We start from the raw sequence: 18,684 nt of genomic DNA on the forward strand, positions 1-18,684 counted from the left end.
AGGCTGAGAGAGATTCTCCCACTGAGCCTCAAGAAGGAGCCAACCCTGCTCACGCCCGGCCTCAGCTATGAGAGAATACATTTCTGTTGTTTTAAGTCACCCAATATGTGGTGCATTGTTACAGCAACCTCAGGAATTGAATACAGCCACCACCAACCCGAGCCAAAAGCCCAGAGGCCATCTTCCCTCCCGTTTGATGCCCTGTCACTTCTACCCCAGGTGTCTCTCCGCACTGGCCCCTTCTCTCCATTGCACTGGCTAGGCTGGGCCCTCATCAACGCTTGCCTGGACTATTGCAGTGGCCTCCAGGGCGGCATTTCTTCTTCTTTTTTTTTTTTGAGACAGAGTTTCACTCTTGTTGTCCAGGCTGGAGTGCAATGGTGCGATCTCAGCTCACCGCAACTATGCCTCCCAGGTCCAAGCAATCCTCCCGCCTCAGCTCCTGAGCAGCTGGGATTACAGGCATGTGCCACCACGCTCGGCTAATTTTGTATTTTTAGTAGAGACGAGGTTTCTTTTTTTTTTTTTAATTTTTTTTTTTTGCACACAAAACAATAAACATTTTCTAAAAGTACATACAAACATAAAGATGCATATCAAACATATTAGGAAGGTTGCACATGGGAAGACGGGGAATAGAAATGGGGGGTGGGAATTAAAGAAAATAAATGAGAGAGGGACTTTGTATGGATCAATGATAATAACTCAATTCTCTATTTGACAAAGGAGAAGGAAGAGGAAGAAAAAGAAAGTGGGATAAAGGATCAGAAAAGGAGGAAAATAGAAAAAATAAGAGTATGACTCCAGGGTAGACCTGTTTTGTTGTCGCTTGGTTGGTTGGTTGGTTTGTCAGTTGTATTTTTCATATGTTTCGCCATGTTGGCCAGGCTGGTCTCGAACTCCTAGCCTCAAGTGATCAACCTGCCTCGGCCTCCCAGAGTACTGGGACTACAGGTGTGAGCCACCACGTCCAGCCCCCACATTGCTTCTGGCCTCTGTGGTAGACCTCCCAGACAGGGCGGCCGGGCAGAGGCGCTCCCCACATCCCAGACGGGGCGGCCAAGCAGAGGTGCTCCTCACTTCCTAGACGATGGGTGGCCGGGCAGAGGCGCTCCTCACTTCTTCCCAGACGGGGTGGCGGCCGGGCACAGTCGCTCCTCACATCCCAGACGATGGGCGGCCAGGCAGAGACGTTCCTCACTTCCTAGATGGGGTGGCGGCTGGGCAGAGGCGCTCCTCACCTCCCAGACGGGGCGGCCAGGCCGAGGAGCTCCTCATAACCCAGACGATGGGCGGCCAGGCAGAGACGCTCCCCACCTCCCAGACGGGGCGGTGGCCGGGCAGAGGCTGCAATCCCAGCACCCTGGGAGGCCAAGGCAGGCGGCTGGGAGGCGGAGACTGCAGCAAGCCAAGACCACGCCACCGCACTCCAGCCCGGGCAACACCGAGCACCGAGTGAGCGAGACTCCGTCTGCAGTCCCAGCACTTCGGGAGGCCGAAGCGGGCAGACCACTCGAGGTCAGGAGCTGGAGACCAGCGTGCCCAACATGGTGAAACCGCGCCACCAGCCAAAGGAGAAAAACCAGGGAGGGGTGGTGGCGTGCGACAGCAATCCTAGGCGAGGGCAGGAGAATCACGAGAGGCGGACGCAGGGAGTCTGCAGCGAGCCGAGTGTACTCCAGCCTGGGCCACAGAGGGAAGAAAAGAAAGAAGAAAGCAAGGAGGAAGGAAGGAAGGAAGGAAGGAAGGAAGGAAGGAAGGAAGGAAGGGCGGGCGAGACGAGGTTTCTCCATGTTGGTCAGGCTGGTCTCAAACTCCCAACCTCAGGTGATCTGCCCACCTAAGCCTCCCAAATGGCTGGGATTACAGGCATAAGCCACCGTGCCTGGCTTCCAGGGCGGTATTTCAAGAGAAAATGTGGCACCTCATGTCTGCTTAAAATACATTGGCTGCTTCCCAGTGCCTAGAGGAAAATCCAAACTCTTCAACCGGTAGAAAACCACATGGCCCCTGGCCCCCTGTCTGGCACAGAGTGCTGGCCCCCACACAGCACCCTAAGTCAGCTCTTTGCTAGTACCCCGCTTTGACTCCCCAGGATCAATGAGTGTTCAAGGGCGGAAGGGAGGGAGGAAGAACAGGACCAGCTGCCTTTCCTCCCCACTGCCCTCGCCCCTGGGGCCAGCTCTGATTCTGAAGCTGTGTGATCTTGGTCAGGTTGCCTTCCCCTTCTGTTTAGAGGCTTCAGTCTTTCATTTGGCTCCTTTTGTGTCTTAAAGGAGAACATCTGTGAGGTGACCCAGGCTCCTCATTTTATTCGTTCTCTCTTAGCCCCTCTTCCCCAGTCCCACCCCACCACCTGCAGCAACAGCGACCCCAGTCCTGCTCTGGTCCAGTGAGTGTCCCAGGAGGAAGTCATGCTTTCTTTGGGGGGTGGCAGAGTGGCAGGAACAGAGGGGACCCCTGAGCTATGACAGCCCTTCACATTGTCATCTTTTTCTTCCTCCTCATCCCCTGCAGAGGAGCGGTGGTCCACATTTCCAGTTTATTTACAGAGAATATCAAAGTTAAAATGAACACACTTGTCCTGGCACCACATGCCAGAAATAACCTCAACCCATTCCAAAAAAAGCCAAGGCCTGCACACATTCAGGATATTTTTAAACAGCATGTGCTGCCCTGCTCCGGGCCCTTTCCCCTCAGAGCACCACAGCACCTGACCGACCAGCCCGTGATAAACTGCCACATATTTTAAGAACCAGAGTTTAGGCCGGGCGCGGTGGCTCACGCCTGTAATCCCAGCACTTTGGGAGGCAGAGGCGGGTGGATCACGAGGTCAGGAGTTCAAGACCAGCCTGGCCAAGATGGCGAAACCCCATCTCTACTAAAAATACAAAAATTACCCAGGTGTGGTGTTGCGCACCTGTAATCCCAGCTACTCAGAAGGCTGAGATAGGAGAATTGCTTGAACCCAGGAGGCAGAGGTTGCAGTGAGTCGAGATCGTGCCACTGCACTCCAGCCTGGGCAACAGAGTGAGACTCCATCTAGAAAAAAAAAAAAAAAAGAGAGAGAACCAGAGTTTAAAATATACCAAATTCCCAAGTTATTTTTCCAGGGGAGCCAAAATCTCAAAATTCCTCTGCCTCTGTGGCTGTGCCCTCTAGACCAGCATCCTCCCCCGAGTCCTTTCCCAGGCACAGCCCAGGTGCCATCTCAACAGCTGGAAGCGGGGGGTAAGGTTGTTTTTGCTTCTTCTGGGGCCCAGCAGATGAAGGGGCAGTCCCATCTGAAGGACTGTGGTCTCCTTAGAAACGTTCCCCACCTGGCCAGGGCTTTGTGGGTCACTGCTGATGGGAGCTCAGGCCAGGCTGAGGGCAGCCTGGGGTTCTGGCCCCAGTCTGTGCTCCATGGACAGAGTGTGAGGGGCCCACACCAGCCAGGAGTTCAGGGAGCGGTGCCAGCTTCTGGCCGCCAAGAATCCCAGGGTGGAGTGCTCAAGTCAGTGATCTGAGAAAGGAATGGTGGGCCCCCTTCTCAAGCCTGTCAGCCTCGTCCAGATGTCCCACAGGAGTACCCATTACCACTGGGTCGTGGGGAGCCAAGCACAGACCCAGATCTCCTGCCTTCGTTGGAGGACATGGTGGGCTTGGGGCAAAGGGGAGAATGTGGGGGCTTAATGGCCCTTAACTAGGCTCAGAGTGCAGTAGTTTGGAGAACCAGGGACTTGCTTCCCTGGATGAGCAAAGGAGGACGGAGCTTGGACAGCAAGGGAAATGCTCGGGCCAAGCAATGCTGGCAGAGGGAGAGGAAGGTAGGCAGGAGGTGTCTCAGTCCTCATTTTGCCTCCTTGGACCCTCCACCTCCAAACTGCTCCACCCAGAGGGATTTAAGCAATTTTTAAAATTTTTATTAATCATTATTGAATAGCTGACAGGGACACCTGGGTTGGAAGGAGCAAAAACAAAAAAAAGTCAAAAATACATAAAACCCCCAACTGCTTGCATCTTCTGAAAAAAGGGTGTGTGTGTGTGTGTGTGTGTGTGTGTGTGTGTGTGTGTGTGTGTGTAATAAACAGAGAGGGGAAAGAGTGCTGAACCAGGTGAGAGGCCCAGGCATTCACATTCCCTCCATGAGGTCAAAGTGGAGGGGTGTTCAGGGCAGGAGGAGGCTGCTGGGCCAGCACTGTGCCTCCCAGCTTCACCTGGATGGCATGCAGCCCAGGGGGATGTGTGCAGGGGAGTCCCACTCTCTCTGTTTCGGGGAGAATGCAGGTGGTGGGGAGAGTGGTGGGGTAACCCCCAGCCCCTGACCAATGCCTGCTGAGAATGCAGAGATTTTATGTCCGACCTCAATTCCACCAGCTCCAGTCTGCCCCGGGAGTGGTGCACAGCTCTCCTATTCTAGGCTGCCCTAGTCTAGTCCCAGTTCTGACACAGGCACCTTAAAGATCCTGGATTACATTGCCTGGCCATGTCCAATCCCTTTAGGGAATGCTCAAGGGACCTTGCCATTGAGTCATTAGTTTAATGGTGTCTCCCTACTGCAAAGGACACGTTTTATAAGTGATTTCCCCTTTTAGAGACCCTCTAGTACTAGCAGGGGTAGAAAAGGAGAAGAGGCTTAGCACTCTCCCCCTGGGACCCATCTCTGTTCCCCTTAAGGTGGTCAGGGAGGGCAGTGTAGGACTTCAGAGAGACATTCACAGGCTGGCCTGGGCCAGGTCTCGCTCATCCAATGACCTATTTCTGGTACAGGCACTTAACCAGATCACCTGGCCTTATGCGGTGGAGCAGGGACTGGTCTTCCTGATTCTTGCCACACATACCCTCATCTTCTCCTCATCTGTACCTTAAGAGGCATTACCATCAGAGGGGAACACTGAGAGTTATCAAGATCCCGACAGGCCAGAGTCAGGTCTGCATGGGACTCAGGCAGGCGGTTCCAGGGGCTGGGAGAGCGTGGCTCCACGGGTGGGGGTTCTAGAGCACTACTCATGTCTCTCTCTCTTTTCTTTTAGAGACAGGGTCTAACCCAGGCTGGAGTGCAGTGGCGCGATCATAGCTCACTGCAACCTTGAACACCTGGGCTTCAGCAATCTTTCCGCCTCAGCCTCCCAATTAGCTAGGACTACAGGCGCACATTACCACACCTGGCTAGTTTTTTTTGTTTGTTTGTTTAATTTTTAGTAGAGATAGGGTCTCACTATGTTGCCAAGTCTGGTCTCAAACTCCTGGGATCAAGCAACTTTCCAGCATTGGCCTCCTAAAGTGCTGGGATTATAGGCGTGAGCCACCTGGCACGGCCCATGTCTCATTAACACATGTCATCACATGGTGCAAAGTCATCAGGTTGCTAAAAGATGTCTCCAGGCCCTAAAGTATGTGGAGGGGTGGCTTTGATGAGCAAGTCCAAACTGTGGGCACTATACCCCAGGATGCCAGGCCCCTGGGGATGTTGGGCCTTGCTGACCCCTAATATGAGAGGCCCCTCAAAATGAAGCATCTGTCCAGAGGAGGGTAGGTGGGTGGGCTGGGCTCTGGGAGGGGTGTGGGTGAAGAAGAGATTGGCAGGGCCAGGGCAGGAGCAGGAAGAAGAGAGAAAAGCCTGAGAGTCAGCCACAGTCTGTCTAGGACGAAGGTGGTGAGATTCTCCAGGCATCCTCAAGAGGGCACCCCAGGCTCTTGAAAGAACCAATTTAGTCTCATCCCAAGCCCCACCTGACAGGTGGCTGCACCACCAGCTGCATGGAGTATCAGGCCTCCAAGGATGTGGCCCTGGCTGGACCCAGCCCAGCAGTGATCGACAGCAGCAGCAGACACTGTTACAGCCGCATTCCTACGGACTGCCGGCCACCCCCGCCTGCCCTCTTCATCTTCAAAGAGAACGCACCAGTCAGGAAACCCCTGTTCTGGGAGACCCAGGTGTCCCTAGCCACTCCCAAGAGCTGCCCAGATGGTCTGGGGGAAGGAGTTCAGGCCCCCTTTGCTGGTGTCTCTTCACTTCCAGGTGACATCCCTCCCAAGGACAGCTGGTCAGGACACCCTTCCTCCAGAGCCCTCATAAGATGGACATTTCCCTAAGATTCCACTAAAACCTCTCCTGCTTCTGTCACCCCAGAGCCCATCACACACTGGGATGGGAACCCCTGCATTTAGTTCTGTAGGCTAACGTTAGGTGAAGTGTGTGTGTGTGTGTCTGTGTGTCTGTGTGTGCACGCGTGCACATGGTTTGAAGGAGGTGGTGTCCACGGTGCCCTCCTGGGAGGGATGAGAATGAGGACAAGAAGGAAGGGAGCTATTGAGCCAGTGCCAGTTTAGCAGAGAAGCCTTGGCTTCTGTGGGAAGCCATCTCACCTAGGACCCCTGAGGAGGGAGAGCGAAGGTGGGAGATGCCGAAGGCAGGTCACATTGGCCTTCCCTCCCTTCTCCTCCATTAAGCAAGATGTTACAGGCCCAAGAGAGACACTCTCCTCCAAGCTGGGCCTAGTGGGCCGCAGCCCTCAGAGGCTGGCACATTCACCTCCCACCACCTCCCATGCAGCCTGGGCGGGGAAGAGCCCTGGACCAAGAGCCAGGAATCCTGAGTTCTGGCCCTGGCTCTGCCATTTATTCCTTTCACCTCCTGAGCCTCAGTCTCCTCCTTTGTAGCTTGGGGGTGATACTGCTGGCCTTACCCCTTCACCGGTGTCTTGTTTGTCCTAGGACAGAGGAGAACTGAGGGTTGTTTTAGCTGTGGAGCACACTGGCTTCAGATGACCTGGGCCACGGTCACCACCAGCTCTGCCGCTCCCACACCTGTGGGCCTTCCCAAGGCAGCAGCAATTCCCCCTGAGAGAGACAGAAGCAGAATTTAGTGTGTGAACCTGCAGATACCAATTGGTGCCTTAACTCTCCTGAGACTTTCGCCAAAAATAGGAGGATGCAAAGTGTCTGCCCAGAAAGGTTGGGGGCTCTGGCATTGGTCAAAGTGGAGGGGACAGCACCCCTTATCTCTGTGGTCCCTCTCACCATCAGTTCCGGAGACAACCGAGCATCCTGTGTCTGTCAGGTGACTGATCCCCCTCCCCAGTTAAGGAGGCTTAGGCTGTGGGAAGCTCACACACAGGAGAGACATCTCCAGCTACAAGGGGGCAGAAAGTTCTGGAAGGGCAGGAAGTCCCAGCCTGGCAAAAATGCAGGTTGAGGGGGCAGAAATGGGAGCCTGCCCCCAGGTACCACACCTGGGACCGACATAGGGTGGCCCCAGGATGGGATGCAGCTGGGGGACACATGGGTCCCGAAGTGCCTGCAGGCAGGCAGGTGTGGACATCAGCCTTCCAGGAGCAGCTGGGACAGAGCCCAGCCACCCAACCAGACTGGCTCAGGTGCAGCAGGCCCAGTGGCCGTGGGGCAGAGCCCAAGGACCAGAGATGCCCAAGCCCCAGGGACGCGCCATGCCGCTGCCTCAGTCGCCTGTGCCTGGAGCGGCGAAGGCCCCACAAGGGTATTTTATTTTCAAATACCTTTGCATTTCTTGAATAAACCCACCTGGTCATGAGGTATTATCCCTTTTATGTATCACTGGAATCAATTTTCTAATAATTTATGTGGACTTTGCATCTATGCTTATGAAAGAAATCGGACACTAATTTATCTTTCTTATAATATTAGATTTTTCTGTAAACGTTTTCCTGGCCTCATCAAAGAGTTCGGAGGAGTTCCCTCTTCTTTTTCTATTTTCTTGAAGACTTTGATTATATTGCTGATATTTCATTCTTAAATGTGAAAATACTCACACCTGTAATCCCAGCATGTCTGGAGGCTGAGGCGGGAGGATGGCTTGAAACCAGGAGTTCGAGACCAGCCTAGGCAACATAGTGAGACTTTGTCTCAATAAAAAAAGAAAAGAAAGAAAGAAAATATTCACTGATAAATCAATCTGGGCCTTTATTTGAGGAAACACTTTGAATAACAGAGACAATTTGTTTAACAGATATTGAACTATTCAAGGCTTTTACCTTTTCTTCTGCCAGTTTTGGTAAGTTTTTGGTTTTTATTTGGAAGAGTGTGTCCATTCAAATTCAAATAGTCAAATTTGTTGTTAAGTTGAACTTCTTTTAATGCCTGTAGGATCTTTTGTGATTATCCCTTTTCATTCTTGATATTAATAGGGATTTTAAAAATCTCACACTTAACCTGAAATGAATTGATTTATTATAAAATCTAAATCATAGTCACATTTGCACAGTATAAAATCCTCTTCCTGTCAAAGAAAACTAGGACAAAACTCTTTTAAGGGTTTTCTATTTTAAAATTTATTTTTACATTTATCATGCATATGTGTGTGTTTTAAAACTTATAAAATATGGCCAGGCACAGTGGTTAACTCCTGTAATCCTAACACTCTGGGAGGCCAAAGTGTCAGGATTGATTGAAGCCAGGAGTTTGAGACCAGCCTGGGCAACACAGCAAGACCACTCTCAATGTAGGGTGTTTTTGTTTTTTTTTTTGAGACAGAGTCTCACTCTGTCACTCAGGCTGGAGTCCAGTAGCACAATCTTGAGTCACCGCAACCTCCACCTCCTGGGTTCAAGCGATTCTGCCTCAGCCTCCCAAGTAGCTGGGATTACAAGCGCCTGCCAGCACGCCCAGCTAATTTTTGTATTTTTAGTAGAGACGGGGTTTCACCATGTTGGCCAGGCTAGTCTCAAACTCCCGACCTCGTGATCTGCCCGCCTCGGCCTCCCAAAGTGCTGGGGTTACAGGCGTGAGCCACTGAGCCCGGCCTAGCAAGACTACTATTGATTAACTAAAAATAATTTTTAAAAAATGTTGTGTATAAAGTGCTTATTACAAAAAACAATGGTTCTTTGCTTCATTCTTTCTCAGCCCCTTTGTCATTCATCCCAAACCCTTTCAGCTATTTTTTTCTGGTATTTCCTCCCTATATAGGAATACAATGCTCCTCCTGATATTAATGTCTTGATTTTTCAGTTTTAAGCAATGTTATTAATAATTGATCTATTAAGGAAGATGAGGATTTAGCACTCTTACACTGGCCATACACTCGCTTCCTCCCCATTTATCTTCTCCATATAATTATATGATAATTTTTGGTTAAAACAAAACTCAGGGCTGGGTGCAGTGGCTCACGCCTGTAATCCCAGCACTTTGGAGACCGAGGCGGGTGGATCACCTGAGGTCAGGAGTTTGAGGCCTGCCTGGCCAACATGATGAAACCCTGTCTCTGCTAAAAATACAAAAAATTAGCTGGGTGTGGTGGCAGGCACCTGTAATCCCAGCTACTTAGGAGGCTGAGGCAGGAGAATTGCTTGAAGCCTGGAGGTGGAGGTTGCAATGAGCTGAGATCACACGATTGCACTCTAGCCTGGGCAACAGAGCGAGACTGCATCTCAAAAAAGAAACAAACAAACAAAAAACAAAAACACAAAACAACACTCAGTGTTTATCTTACTGTGACTATGTATGAAAGTGCACTTCCAGCTTATCATTTACAATTATCACCATAAGCTGGAGGTGGCTCCCATGCCTACGGTGATGGGGGAAGGCAGGAAAGCTTGAAAAAAGGAGGAGCAGGGCAAAGGTTGTGGTAATAGTTTAGGTCAGGTTTGGTGAGGACAGCCACCTAAACCAGTTTGGAGCTGGCTCAGCTTCCTATAACAGGAAGAGTAATTACTGGGTGATAACACTGACTGAGTTAATTTAGGGGAATAATCCATAATCCAGTGTCATAAAATTCCTCCTGCCTGAGCTCAAAAAAAATTTCTGCAGCCCAGAAATCTTCCCGAGACTTTGAGATATCCAGCGAAATACTCCGTGGGAGAAATCCAGGCCTTGATAATGTTCCTGTTTATTCCCCTGATTATGATTTTTTTTTAATTGAAAGAGGCCAGGTTGGGCTATAACTCTTCTGAGGATGTTGTTGGAAATACTTTTTTTCCCACTATTTTCTCTCTGCCATTTGCGGTGAAGGGGTAACAATGAAAACTGGGATCTTCGTCCAGGATTGGGTGGAGAAGGAAGGCCTAATCACCCAAGCCTGGACCTAGTACAAATTCCTTGACTCTCACCTTGGGAAAAATCCAGAACCAGTAGAACCAACAGGTAAGGACGGGAACAGTGTTGCAAAATCCTGAGGCCAGGAAGGAGGAGAAATTATTTTGACCTCAGGGAAAGGGAAGGTAGCAGAATACTTGAAATGACCCCGATCCATCCAGGGTGCTGATTGGTTGGACCCATTTAAGGCTAATTATGAAATTGGCTCCCATGGCCTCTTGACTTCTGGTCTCAAGGAGAACTGAGGGTCCAGATTCTTCTCCTCCCAATTCTGAAACTCTTGACTTCAAGTGATCCACCTGCCTCGGCCTCCCAGAGTGCTGAGATTACAGGTGTGAGCCACTGCGCCTGGCCAGATTAAGAATTTCTTAAAGAAATAACAAACTCAGGCCGGACGCGGTGGCTCACGCCTGTAATCCCAGCACTCTGGGAGGCCGAGGTGGGCGGATCACGAGGTCAGGAGATCAAGACCATCCTGGCTAACACGGTGAAACCCCATCTCTACTAAAAATACAAAAAATTAGCCAGGCATGGTGGCAGGCGCCTGTAGTCCCAGCTACTCGGGAGGCTGAGGCAGGAGAATGGCGTGAACCTGGGAGGCGGAGCTTGCAGTGAGCTGAGATCGTGCCACTGCACTCCAGCCTGGGCGACACAGCGAGACTCCGTCTCAAAAAAAAAAAAAAAAGAAAAAAGAAATAACAAACTCACAATTCAGGATAGTAGTAAATTCTCAGGGAGACCTAGGGGAGACCAAGGGATTTGGAGAGGGAAGGAGTACACAGATAGATGCAGAATTATTGGTACCATTTTGGTCTTAGGGTGTTTGATTTGCAGGAATTTAATATTATAATTTATATCCCAAATATATGCCACAAATCTTATTTTATATGCATCAAAAATGCAAAACAAAAGATAATAAAGATATAGAATATACCTCAAGGGAATCTTAAAAAGAATTAAACCTAGAATGTCTTTATCTGGTACTGGAAAAATTGGGCCACCCAAAGAAATGAAAACTATTGCTTTCTAGTCCTCACATCCTTGGTTTGTTACGTTGAAAATATTTAGATTGTTTTTTGTTTTTTGGTTTTTGTTTTTGTTTTTGTTTCTGTTTTTGTTTTGAGATGGAGTTTTGCTCTTGTTGCCCAGGCTGGAGTGCAATGGTGCGATCTTGGCTCACGGCAACCTCTGCCTCCCGGGTTCAAGCAATTCTCCTGCCTCAGCCTCCCATAGGTGGGATTACAGGCGTGTGTCACCACACCCGGCTAATTTTGTATTTTTGGTAGAGATGGGGTTTCTCCATGTTGGTCAGGCTGGTCTCAAACTCCCGACCTCAGGTGGTCTGCCCACCTCAGCCTCCCAAAGTGCTGGGATTACAGGCGTGAGCCACCACAACAGTCCTATATTGTTAATTTTAGTACACGTTCATATTGAAAGTGACATTTTGTAAAATAATATAGTACATTATAGACTAATTTAAAAATACAGCTTTGTCACTCTCTCGTTTTATGAAACTATTTGATCCAAATTGTTTCTTTCATATCCCTTTTATTTTCACTGCCAGGGCTGTTTAAGCTCTTCTATCTCAGCTATTTGAGAATAAGCAATTTTTACATAATGTATGTTGGTATCCCTGGAAGACACCCGTTTGCTATCTGTAATCTTTACAACATAACCACCTACTGTATTTCTTTTAAATTTTTGTTATGAAAACATTATAAAATAACATTACAGAGGGAACATATAATAAATCCTGATATTTCCATCTCCTAGAATGAGCAATCGTCAAACATTTGCCCCACTTGCCTAATCTGTTCATTCTGCTTTGTTGTTTTAAACTCCAGACCTCACATCTTTTCAACCCTACATATTTCACTATTCATCTCTAATATGTGGACATTTTCTTCAGAACCACAGTGCCAGTATCATGCCTTAAGAAAATAACATTCTTTGGCTTTCTCTAACATCTAAACCATTTTCAAATTTTCCCAAGTGTTCCAAGCATATCTTTTTATAGTCAGTTGGTTTGAATCTGGATCTGGTTAAGGTCTTCAGATTGTATTTGATGATGTCTCTTAAATATCTTTTAACCCAGAGTATCTATCCTCTCCTCATCCTCCTTCAAACTATTGGCTTGTTGAAGAAACCAGGTCGGTTGTCCTATGGAATGTCCCATAGTCTAGATTAGCCTGTTTATGCCTTTGTGATGGCATTCAACTTGTTCCTTTATCCTCTGTATTTCCTGAGAACTGGAAGTTAGATCTAAAGGCTTGATTCAATTCAAGTTTAACTTTTCTTTTGGGTAAGAACATTTCTTTCAGAGATAGTACTAAGTACTTCACATCATGCCACCAGAAGGCACTGAATATCAGGTTGTCCCGTTCTTAGTGATACCAAGAGTGACCTGTGGCTTCAGTTGATAACATCTTGAAGCCTCCATTATAAAGCTACCCATCAACCTTTCTGTTGCCCAGGCTGGAGTGCAGTAGCACAATCTCTGCTCACTGCAGCCTCAACCTCCTGGGCTCAAGAGATCCTCCCACTTCAGCCTCCCAAGTAGCTGGGACTACAGGCATGCACCACCACACTCGGCTAATTTTTGTATTTTTTGGAGAGACAAGGTTTTGCCATGTTGCCCAGGCTGGTCTCAAACTTCCAGGCTCAAGCGATCCACCTGCCTGAACCTCTCAAAGTGCTGGGATTACTGGCATGAACCACTGCACCTGGCCCTGACCCTCTTAATACATATAAAAATGCAGAAATGCAGAGAGCAGAAAATAATCACTTATATTCCTGCCACCAAAGACAATGATAAATGCTGTCTTTTGATGGCTTCCTCCCATTTAGTGCATTCAATTTTTTCCTTGCTGTGGTCATACTGATGCAAATTTTTATAAACCACATAAGCTCTTTCAGGCATGATTAAAACTTTATGAACATCAGTTTAATTGCAGCAAAGTACTGACTGTCAGCCATTAGTAAAACTTTTGAGCCTGGGGTAAGGTTGGCAGGTAATAGGAAAGAGACTCGATTTCCTCCCGGATGGAGGGGTGGGTAAGCATGGGGGGCTCTGCTGCAGCCGGGCAGCTCCACTCACTCTTGCTGGCCCCTTGGGATTAAAGCCACACTCACTGCTTTCACCTGCCCTTGGAGAGAATGGGCCCTTCCACACAGAATCCCAATTTCAGAACTGTATCTCATATAATAAATGCACAAATGAGAAGGGGGTATTTATTGTAGCATTGTTTGTTGTTGTTGTTGCTGTTGTTTTGAGATGGAGTCTTGCTCTCTCGCCCAGGCTGGAGCGTAATGGCACAATCTCAGCTCACTGCAACCTCCTCCTCCCAGGTTCAAGCGATTCTCCCTGCCTCAGGCTCCCAAGTAGCTGGGACTACAGGCACTCACCACCACACCCGGCTAATTTTTGTATTTTTAGTAGAGATGGGGTTTCACTATCTTGGCCAGGGTGGTCTCGAACTCTTGACCTCAGGTGATCTGCCCGCCTCAGCCTCCCAAAGTGCTGGGATTGCAGGCATGAGTCACCACACCCAGCCTAGCATTGGTTTTAATAGCAAAAACCTTAATATCCCATATGGGAATAAGCGAATAAATAAACAACACAATGGAAATTCTAAAGCTACTTTAAACACGCATACAGAATGGTGTTCATGTAAAAACTACAGATGGAACACATGCATGTACTTTTGTCTCCTGGCCAAACACAACTAAATAAGATCAAATGGATTAACTTTAGCATTATTTAGAGTACAATGATCATACAGCAAAATTCTTCCTTTTTAGAAGACAATTCTATTATTTTTGACAAATGCGCACAATTGTAATCCACAATCACCCCCAAATTCTCTTGTGCCCTTTTGTTGTCAGCTCCCTTCCCCACCTCCAGTTGCTGACACCCACTGATCTGTTTTATGTCTCTAAAGTTTTCACTATTCCAGAATGTTACATAAATTGAATAACACAATATATAGCTTTTGAGTCTGGCTTTGGTCAGTTATCATACTGCATTTGAGATCTAAATCATTGTGTGTATCAATGGTTCATTTCTTTTTATTGTGGAATAGTTTTCCATTGTATGGTTGTATCACAGTTTGTGTATCCCTTCACCAGATAAGGGACACTTGGATTATTTCCAGTTCTTGGCAATTATGAAAAAAGCCACTATAGACAACCATGTGCCAATGTTTTTTTCTCCCTCTGTCACCCAAGCTGGAGTGCAGTGGTGCAAATCTCAGCTTACTGCAAACTCTACCTCGCAGGCCCAAGCAATCCTCCCACCTCAGCCTCCCAAGTAGATGGGACCACAGGCGTGAGCCACCATGCCTAGTTAATTTTCGTATTTTTTGTAGAGTCGGGGTTTTGCCACGTTGCCCAGGCTGGTCTCAAGCTCCTGAGCTCAAGTGATCCGCCCGCCGCAGCCACCTAAAGCGCTGGGATTACAGGTGTGAGCCACCAAGCCAGGTCCCATGTACCAATTTTTGAGTGAACCTGTTTTCTTTTACTTGGATAAATATCAAGGAGTGAAATTGCTGGGTCTTATGTTAGGCGTCTATTTAACTTTGTAAAAGTTGTTAAGTGTATGTTTAATTTTATTAGAGACTGCCAAACAGTTTCCTAAAGTGGCTGTACCATTTTGCATTCCCACTAAGAACATATGAGAGCTCCAATTGCTCCATATCTTCATCATTACTTGTTATTGTCAGGGTTTTAGAGTGTTTGTGTGTTTGTTTTTACTCATTCTAATAGATGTATAGTAGTATCTCATTGTGGTTTTAATACGCATTTCCCTAAAGACTAATGATCTTAGCATCTTTTCATGTGCTTATCATTAATGTGTCTTTGCTGAACCACCTGTTCAAATCTTTTGTCCCTTTATTATTGGATTGTTTGTTTCTTATTACTGAGTTTTAAGCATTCTTTATATATTCTGGGTCCAAGTTCTTTATCAGATACATGTTTTGCAAATACTTCCTCCCAGCTTGTGGCTTGTCTTTTTATTCTCTTAACAATGTCATTTGGAGGGCAGAAATTTTTAATTTTGATGAAGTCCAATTTTATCAATAGTTTATCTTATGGCTCATGCCTTTGGTGTGGTATTCAAAAATTTTTTGCCTAACTGAAAGTAAAAAATATGTTATATGTTTTTTTCTAGAAGTTTTATAGTTTTACATTTAAGTGTATGATCCATTTGGAGTTAATTTTTATAGTAAATTATCCTTTAGATAAATACAAAATGTAAAAGATATAAATTTTATCTTTAATATCAGCCATTTTTACCACTCTTCATTTCTTTGGGTAGAGCCAAGGTTCTGTCTGGTTATCACATTCAAACGGTTCTTTTAACAAGATCTTTGTAGACCTTAAAAGGAAAAGGAGGCCAGGTGCGGTGGCTCACACCTGTAATCCCAGCACTTTGGGAGGCTGAGGCAGGTGTATCACTTGAGGTCAGGAGTTCAAGACCAGCCTGGCAAACATGGTGAAACCCCATCTCTACTAAAAATACAAAAATTAGCTGGGCGTGGTGGTGTCGCCTGTAATGGCAGCTACTTGGGAGGCTGAGACAGGAGAACTGCTTGAACCCAGGAGGCGGAGGTTGCAGTGAGCAGAGATCACACCACTGCACTCCAGCCTGGGTGACAGAGACTCTGTCAAAAAAAAAAAAAAAAAAAAGACAAAGGCAAACACAGTGATTGAAATAGGAGGCTGTTGTGGAAGCTGGAAACAAACAGTGAGTGATAACAAACCTAAAATAACTGACTCTGACACGAGCAGTGGAGAAGGCACAGTCAGAACTCTGCTTTGCACGTAACTCCCTAAAGACCCTGGTATACGAGGTACCAGGTACTTCTGGAAGTGGAGAAGCTAGGGAGGGTTAAAAGAAAAAAAAAGATTGTTTAAAAGCCTATTTAAGAAACAGGTACATTCTCAGATTCTCTTCCACACTTAACACAGCTAGGCAACTTCCCCTTCCAATTCCCAAAAGATGAAGGTTTATTGTGGAGAGGTTAAAATAAACAGTCTCTAAGCTGCGAGATGCCAGATGCAGCCGAGGGTTGGGGCTACCATTCAGGAAACAGGGGGACAGGGAATCTTTACGAGTTACAATTCGAGACCACCCTTCCCAAATCTCTTCTTCCACTCAGCACCCAGACCCTGTCCACATTATTAAACCCCATAGGTGAGGGGTTTAAGAGTCCTTCTTACAGAATCAGACCACCTCATGAGGAAAAGACTCTGAAGGGTTCCCCCTAAAAGTTCCAGTCAGATCACTACAGTGACCCCATTGTGGGTAAGCCCAGCCATGAACTCAGCCAGCCCTGTAAGTGTTTAGTGCCTTGTTCTCAAACAGGGGCAGACAAGGCATTCCCAGAATGACGGCCGATCACCAAGTGTGGCTTGTGACATTTCAAATGGGAGCAGGCTAGAAGACTTCAGAAGAGATTTCTTCAGAGAAGGTAAAATTGACTGAAAATCTGAAACATCTAAAGAAACCTTATAATGTGAAAAATGGGACCCAAAATAAACACAGTGAAAAGAGCAACTTGGAGGAAACAGAGACATCCAGGGAAAAGGAAATCTCACCAACGCTGAGATTAGATCAAAGAGATTAGGTCAAATATGGTATTCAAGAAACAAGATAGAATGTTATTTTTAAAAAAGAATATTCAGAGAATAAAAATATTCTCTTGGAAATTGAAAACAGGATAGCAGAAATTAAAATTTCAATAGGAGTTGGAAGATAAAATTAAATCTCTCAGAAAGCAAATGAAACAAATGGAATGGAAATGGGAGAGAAAAGACAAAAAAATTACAGGACCAATCCAGAAAGTCCAGCTCCTGACTTTCCCACCCCTTCTCCACTTAAGAAGCCCGGGGCTGTGGGGAGTTCCTGCCCCACCCATCTCAGACACAGGAGAGACAGCTCCTTCTACCAGGGGCCAGAAAGTTCTGAAGAGCAGTAAGTCCCAGGATAGCAAAGATGCAGGTTGAGGGGGCAAAAATAGTCACCTGCCCCCAGGCCTCACCTTCCGTGCACGCTCTGGGATGGACACAGGTGGCCCCAAGGTGGGATGTGGCCGGGGGACACGTGGGCCCCGAGGTGCCTGCAGGCCGGCGGGTGTGGACACCAGCTTCGCAGGAGCAGCGGAGGCAGAGATCGGCGCGCTCGGGTGCAGCGGCCCCAGTGGCCGCGGAGCGGAGCCCGAGGACCAGAAGACGCCGGAACTGGAGAGACCCGGAGCGCCTTGGCCTCGGTCTCCTGTGCCCAGAGCGGCGTGGGTCCCCGGGCTCCCCCAGAGCTGGCGGTCTTTAAGTGCACAGGGAAGGCGCAGGGTCGGCGGCTGCGCTCAGACTCGGTCTCCTGCTGGCGGGAGAAATGCAGAGGTGAGCGGGGAGGGAGGGCGCAGCGAGCCTGGGGCAGCGGCGAGGGGCAGCCGCATCACCGCGTCCGCGCTCCGGGCACACGTGCGGGGTCCCCTCCCCAGCACTGCTGGAGCGGGGAGATAGACCCCAGCCAGCACTCCTCCTCCTGGAGAAAGCAGGCGCGGGACACCTCCACTCTTGGACGGCCTCCCCACACCCTCTACCACTTCAATATTTCCTCGGCAGCGTCCAGAGGGAGGGACGCGTTGAAGATGCCCGGACGGAACAAGGACGCGCCGGCTGCTGCGAGGAGGAAGCAGAGGAGAAACTGGCTTAAGGGAGGCGCAGAATTTTGGAGTGGGGGACGTGGTTGAAAGTACAAGTAATGCAGGACCCCTATCCCGCTGGATGAGTGATGGAGGTTGTGATACAGGTCGTCAATTTCTCTTTATATTTTTTTGTTTAACAAAAAATCTTTTTGCTGCTGATAAAATTAATGCATGTTTGTTGTAGAAAAGTTTTCAAATACAAAAATAAGAAAATAAAACTCACCTGTCGTAGTGCAAAGACAGTAAGTAGCATCTCCGTTTGTAGAAGGAGTTAGGATACAGAAGATACTGAGTAAAATGAGATTTAATAAGATAGAATAGACAAATATTGTTGAGCATCTTTTCATGTGCTAACTGCCATCTGAATAGTATGTCTTTTTTGGTGAAGTGTTTGTTCAAGTCTTCTGTCCATTTTGATGAAGCCCGATTTATTCATTTTTTAATTTTACAAATCAAGATTTTGGTGTTGTGTCTAATAAATCTTTGGCTAGCCTAAGACCACAAAGATTTTCTTCCAGGTTTGTAGTTTTACATGTATGTCTATGATCCATTTGAGGAAATTTTTGAATGTGGTTTTTCTTTTCTTTCGTTTCTTGCATGCAGATACCCACACTTTTTAGCATTTTTGATTGAAAAACTATCCTTTCCCCCCTCAGAATTGCCTTTATACCTTAGGGGAGTTGATCTATGTCTGGATTCTCCAATCTGTTCCATTGATTTATTTGTTTATATTATGCCACTATCACACAGTCTTGATTATTGCAATTTTATGTATAATGTCTAATCAAGTAGTGTAATTCATCCAACTTCATGTTTCTTTTTCAAAATTGTTTTGGCTAGTTTAGAGTACTTTGAATTTCTATATAACTTTTAGAATTGGCATGTGATTTTTTCTACCAAAAAATATGCCTGCTGGGATTTT

This window comes from Hylobates moloch, unplaced genomic scaffold (genome assembly GCF_009828535.3).
Source record: "Hylobates moloch isolate HMO894 unplaced genomic scaffold, HMol_V3 SCAFFOLD_10, whole genome shotgun sequence".
Classification (NCBI taxonomy): domain Eukaryota; kingdom Metazoa; phylum Chordata; class Mammalia; order Primates; family Hylobatidae; genus Hylobates; species Hylobates moloch.